We start from the raw sequence: 6,793 nt of genomic DNA on the forward strand, positions 1-6,793 counted from the left end.
GGGGGTGGCGGCGCGGGGGACCTGCAGTGGTGGGGGCGCGGGGGCGCGGGCGCGGCGGGGGTCGGGGCGGCGGCGTCGTGGGTCGGGGCAGCGGGTGGATCTGGCGAGGGAGAGGGACGAAGGGATCTGGCGAGGGAGAGGAACGAATTAGCTAGGGGGGGAGATTACTAATGGCGCACCCCGTAGCGGTGCGCCATTAGTATGTTTCTGTTGATAGCAATGGCGCATCCCCTAGTGGTGTGCCATTAGAAATCTTTTTTTTGATAGCAATGGCGCACCCCCGAGCGGTGCGCCATTAGTAATCATTTTTTTAGATAGCAATGGCGCACCAGCCAGCGGTGCGCCATAAGTAATGTATTTTATTATTTGTTGTTGCATCTAATATTTTTTAGAAAATGAATATGAATATGAAACAATAATAATTTTTTATAAAAACAGTAATAATTTTTTAAAAATTATCATCAAATTTGTTATTTGAAAATTTTTATGAATATGAAAAAATATCATCAAATTTATTGAAAATATCATCAAATTTGTTATTTGAAAATATAATCAAATTTGTTTTTTTTTTGGATTTTTAGTTGCATTCATTTGTGACGGTGGAAGAGGCGAAGCGGCGACGGATGAGACGGGCTTCGTTGTCGTCCCTGATAAAGCAAGAGGACACCTAAATAGCGCATTTAATGCGTTTTGTCCTGTCATGTCAGGCGATAAGCTTGGCCACTGTACACCTTTCCACCTCATGTGTGCCACTGTGGCGACCCTTTTAACCTATAAAAGGAGGCCCGAGGCATACTGAGGGGGGGGGGTCGGATCTTTTGAACGACGCACATGCCGTAGCTAGTTCAAGAACTCAAGAACACTCAAATATACACCAAAGCAGGACTAGGGTATTACGCATCCTCGCGGCCCGAACCTGGGTAAACGATCTTTGTGCTGACTCCTAGACCCGCTCTTTCCACAACCTCGCACCCACCGATCGTAGTAGGGATTCCAGTGATCCCATAGGTGTCGTTTTCCACCGACATCATTGGTGCACCAGGTAGGGAACGCGAGTTGTGAAAATCTGGTTTTGGAGCCGACGCGTCGACTCTTTCATGGAGATGGCCCGAAGGGAGAGGGCGACGTCGATCAGCCGCCCTCTGGTGCCGTCCGTAGCCTTGACAGCCATCCGTGTGGCCACGAAAACCTAAGTCATGCAAAATTTTGGCTAATTTCGTTTATCTAAGTTATTCCCCTCGAATGGTCTCACCCTTGGTATGGAAAACCTGCACGTGATGGGGCCCTCCGCTGTTGGCAATGCCCTTGTTCTATTTCGATTCTGCTCAATAGTTCGAGCGGCCGCGTCGAGGGCGGCAGGGTGGCCTATCCGCTTTAGGCAACGCCTTGTTCTATTTCGAGGCCGCTCAACAGTTCAAGTGGCCGCGCTGAGAGCGGTAAGGTGGTTCGCCTGGCAGCAAGCACACCCAGTCGGCTGCTAAGGATCCGTCCTTCACAGTGTTGCGGCTTAGGTTTACGCGCCGGCAAGCTCATCCAACTCAGCGTAGGGCATACATACCAAGAAAGGTCGAACTGGGGAATAGCATGCATCACATTGAAGTACTGCAGAGTTATATTACATCAAATAATCCCTGCAGTTCTAACTTAAGATAAAATTGTCTTGGTCTTGAACTCGCAGCGGCAACGAGAAACAGGGTGCCTAGTCCTGGCGCTGGCCCTCCACCCTCTCGACTACATCGACACACTCGATGACGGGCTTGATGCGCTCCTTGAGTGCCGTGAGGTCCGTCCCCTCCGGCAAGCTCTCCAGCGCATTAGCAAAGTTGACGGTGGGGTTGTAGAACACCACCTTGGTGAGCACCTTGGTCAGGGCACCCCGGCAGAGCCTCTGGGACTCGTTGGCCAGATAAGTTGCCCGGTTGGAGCGGAAGTACTCCAGGGCTTCAAGGACACCCTCGAAGAACAGGGTTAGTGCGGCATTGGAACTCACATTCGACTCCGGGGCGTACCTCACACTTGACATCCCCATGGTAGCCAGCTTCATGGTGATCCTGCTGGCGACATCAGCAAGGCGGCCGATACAACGGTTTATGCACTCTGCGTAATCCTTGTGCTCAGCGGCGTCATTCCTTCGCAGCTGCCTCTCTTCCTCCAAGTCCTTGGCCAGGGACTCTTCCCGGGCCCTGGCCCCCGGAAGCGTCCCCTCAAGGCCCTCCAGCTTCAGCTTCAGGCCGTTGACAGAGTCGTTGGCTTGGGAAAGTAGCTCGGCCTTGACGACGACTACGGCCTACGCCTCCGCCAAGGCGCTGCTCATCATGTCCTTCTCCTTGGCCAGCTCCAAGGCCTTGCTCTTCAGGCCATCCCGCTCCATCTCCAGCTCCTTCACCTTGTCGTCATGGACCAGGGCTTGAGCATCGACTGCCTTCCTGTGCCTCTACTCCAGCCCCTGGGTCCGATGCGTAACGAGTCTCTCGACCTCCTCATCCTTGCTGCGGAGTGTGGCTTGAGCGCCTCCTCACGAGCAGCAAGGTCCTCCTCCTGGGAGTTCAGCTCGGCCTGGTGCTGGTGTCGGGCGGCCTCGTCCTTGGTAGCCTGTTCCCTCACTGCCTCCTCGGCCTTCTTTACGTCAGCCTGCTTCAAGATGAGCTCTTGCTTGTGCTCGGCCAACAGATCTTGGGCAGCCTTCATCTCCTCGTGGGCCTGGCTGAACCAGGCCTGCGTCTCGGTGATGCGTTCCTCAAGGTCGGCCTCCGCATTGTCCGCCACCGGCACCCTGGACTTCACCTTGTCCAGACGGGCACGATGGAGCGCCTGGATCTTCTAGAAGTCGGCACTCATGGCCCGAAGAAGCCGCTCCTCTTGAGAATCGCCACCACCAGCGATCGGTTCATCTACAACCTAGAGCCCTGCGGAGCCGAGCGCCTCGTCTCGAACACCTCCCCCTCAGCCGGTGCCCTGGTGCCCGCCGTCCCTGGAAGGTGGACGAACAGGTCGTCGTCCACCTTCAAGTACCTGCCCGAGCCAGAGGCGGCGGAGGAGGAGGGTTGATCGTCGACCACCCCTTCCTCGGCAGCAGCCTCCCCGGCAGGCCCCTTGTCGGCCTCCTTGGTAGCAGCCTTGCTGGTCCCTCCGGCAGGCCCCTTGCCGGCCTCTTCGGCGGCGGTCTTGGCGGCCTCCTCGGTGGCGATCCTGTGGGCCTCGGCCTCGGCATCCCTGGCGACCTCCTCGATGATGATATCAATGTTTTCCTGCTCCGCCGAGGAAGAGTCTAGATACCGAGGAGGAGAGTAAGACAGAGCCAAGATCAAGGTTCAAGAAAAAGAAAGAACATGGACGGGAAACGAGCGATTTACCTACACCGGGCTGGGAAGAAGTGGTGCCCTCCCCGCCAGCCTTTGTTGCCGGGGCAGAATCCCTGGCACCCAAGTTCGCCTCCTCCTCCTCCATGTGCGTGGGCTTGGTGGTGGATGCCCTTGCTGGGGACGCCCCTCGGGGCGGTGTAGTCAAGGGGGTGGCATGTTGGCAGTGGCCCTCAGTGGCTCCTCCTGCTGCTGTTTTTCTCCTACAAACCCGGCAAGGTCAGCATCAACGCCTCGCACCCTGATGTTCATCGATGAAGGAGTGAGTGATGGGCTTACGCTGGGGGCTAAGGCGGGGGCTGCCGTCCGGGCTGCTCACGACCACCAATGGCATACATGAAGTACCCACCGGGGGCTCACCGCCCGTTGAGACCTTGGCCCTTTTCGCCGCCCTCTAGGCCAGCGTCTCCGCATCCCTACGAAGACAACACTAAATCCAGTGAGGATGATGCAGGCGTAAGGACAGGGAGTGAAGGGGAGCGAAATACTCACTCGTCCTCCACCTCCTCCTCCACTAGCTTCCTCTTCCTCTTCGGGCTAAAGGACCTGAGTCAAAGTCAGCCTCCAGGGTGCTGACCGAGGCAGAAGGAGAGGGAGATGGAGTCCGGTGCCGCTTGGATGACGAGGAGACATTCATCGTCCTTTTCACCATGGCGGCCTTCGCCATCTCCGTCGTCGCCGCGGCCTTCATCTCCCTCGTCTAGCGCACGAGTTGCTCTTGGGCCGGTTGCCACTGCGCGGTCTTGCTGGGCCAGACCAGCTCGCCAGAGCTGGCCCGCCGCAGGAACAGTCTCCTTGCTGCTGGCAGAAGATCATCCGACTCGGTGCCTTCCTCGGACAACTCATCGCCCGTCTCCTCGACAAGGGGAGCCTCGGCACTAGCGCCGCTGGCCTCCCCGGTAGACTCCGCCCATCGGGTGAGCTCCTTCTCCTCCGTATCCGCGTTAGCCTCATCCTTCACGCCGCCAGCTCTGCCGGCCTCCTGGCGAGTCCTGCCTATGCCGCTCTAGCGGTGATGTAGTCCAACTCCTCCATGGTGGTGTCTTTGATGAGCTCCGGCTCACCGTGGACATAGCCCTCCGACAAGTTGTCGAAGAACTCCTGCACTTCGTGTGCTGGGGGCTCGGCCTAGGCCGGGTCGAGGCCATGTGTGTTGAAGTCTGGCATCATGTCAATAATGTCGGACCGGCGAGAGTTGTTGCTCAACGGGACCACTCCTGCCGACAACCCAAACATGGGCCCTTTGACGGCCTTGTCGGCCCTCTCAACCCAGCCGCCATCACCCACATTGAGCTGGAAGAGCCTCAGGCACAAGTGCGCGTGCCCCATCACCGTAAAGTTGTTCTTCAGGCCAGGGCGGAGCCTCATGATGTCGACCGCGTTCCTAAAGTCCCAGGCTGGCCTCCCCTTGTTGTGCAGTGGGGCGATCCGGCGACGGAGGAAATCTGCCCCAATCATTTCAAGGGTGAGCCCGGTCGTGGTGAGGTGGAGGATCCTGATAGTGGCGACCGAGAGCTTCTTGTCGTTGATGTCGAGGTCACCTCAGTCCTTGCGATGGACCGGCAGGGTCTGACGAACCAGGCAGAACTCTTGCGGGTCCTCCTCCAAGATCCAGAGCCACCGGCCCCGCCACTCCTCCCATCTCTCCTTCAGGGTGCCCTCCGGATAAGCGCCCTTCTCCTGGGTCCTCGGGATCCAAGCGATGCAGCCCGGGATGGCACTCCCTGGCTGGATGCGAGGGTAAAAATAATGGCGGAAGAGTGTCGTGCTAGGGAGCACTCCGGTGAAACCCTCGCAAATATGGGCAAAGAAAGCCATGCACGCCACGCATTCGGCGTGAAATGAAGAAGGTGGAAGCCGAAGGTGTGCATGATATCATTGAAGAAATCGGAAAAAGGGGGGCAGAGCCCGCAGGAGAAGTAATCGATGAAAAAGGGATACCGATTGGGGCCGGCCTCGGCGAAATCAGCAGGGATGATGCGTGTGGCGGGATGCCCTGTCGTCTCCCTCCCCCACAGGGGCTTGAAGAAATCCCTGAGGTGAACTGCATCGACCGTCGAGGGGAAATAGGCGAGCTGCGCCCGCAGCACCGCCAGCTTATTCTCTGATGACTCTTCCTCCCCGGCGCCCGGTGCCGCCCCTTTTCCCTTGCTAATTTTGGGTGCCATGGTGGCTGGGGGATGCCGAGGGATCAAGAATAATGGAAGGTGTGGCGGCAGCGAGCAAAAGCGAGAGCTTGAGGAGGAAGAAGGAAGGGACGGCGGTTCCGAGATTGGAGAGGGCGCAGAGGGTAAATGAGCAGCGCGCCTATGGTTATTCCTTTTTATGGGGAAGGCGCGGGCTGCCTCTTTACCATTTACTGCGACATGACAAATGAGGGCTGGAACTGTCCCGCGCACGAACCTCCACATCGCGCATTCAAAACGGGTCGTGGGGAAGCACAGCAGACAAAGAAGTTACCACGGTAATAAGCCGCCCCGCCTACCCACGCACCGTTCTGGGCCTAGCCCAACAACGAGTCGCGCTTATGTGTGGCTCAGGCTCGAGGGCTCCTGTCATTGTAAAAAAGTAGGGGCTCTCTTTTTGTACCCCTTTACTTGTGCATGGGCAGTCAGAGTCGCGCCCGCGGCGACACTTAGCAGGGCAGAGGAGGGAAGCCAAAGGCGCAAGACAATCAAAGCAACGCCAAGACCAGAGACACAAAAATCAAGAGGGCGAGGTAGACTCCCCCGGCAATACCCTTGCCGAGGTAATTTCCCAGCGCTAGCAAAGCACGCCACCCTTGAGTCCAAGGGTTCCAACTCCATAAACCACATGGGAACCAAGGCTTGAGAGGCACCTCCATGGTGGCATGCAGATCTTTGTGAAGACAAAAGGCCTTTGAGGCCTAGATGAGAACCAGAAGGCAAGACACTGGCAAGGCCCCTTTGCCGAGGACGCCCACGAGGTCCCGGCAAGGCTCCTGCCGAAGATATCCATGAAGCCCCGGCAAGACTCTTGCCGAGGGCACTCACAAGGCCCCGGCAAGACCCTTGCCGGGAATATCAGCAAGACCGCGGTAAGGCTTTCCCGCCCCATCGCCGATCCAGCTCAGCGGCCGACCCACCAACTAAGCAAATACCCGCGTGGCAGTGCGTGGCTCCTAAGCCAACCAGTCAAGCACCTGCGTGGTGGCATGCAGATCTTCGTGAAGACCCTGCCACCGCACCAGCTCAGCAGCCTGCCAGCTTACATGGCACTGCACGCCTCGTTGGCCTGGACGCGTGTCTAAGCAAGGCGAAATGGCGACAGATGGGACGGGCTTCATTGTCGTCCCCGATAAAGCAAGAGGACACCTAAGTAGTGCATTTAATGTGTTTTGTCATGTGATGTCAGGCGATAAGCTTGGCCACTGTACACCTTTCCACCTCCTGTGTGCCACTGTGGCAACCCCT

This window comes from Triticum dicoccoides, chromosome 4B, assembly GCF_002162155.2.
Source record: "Triticum dicoccoides isolate Atlit2015 ecotype Zavitan chromosome 4B, WEW_v2.0, whole genome shotgun sequence".
In the NCBI taxonomy this organism is placed as follows: domain Eukaryota; kingdom Viridiplantae; phylum Streptophyta; class Magnoliopsida; order Poales; family Poaceae; genus Triticum; species Triticum dicoccoides.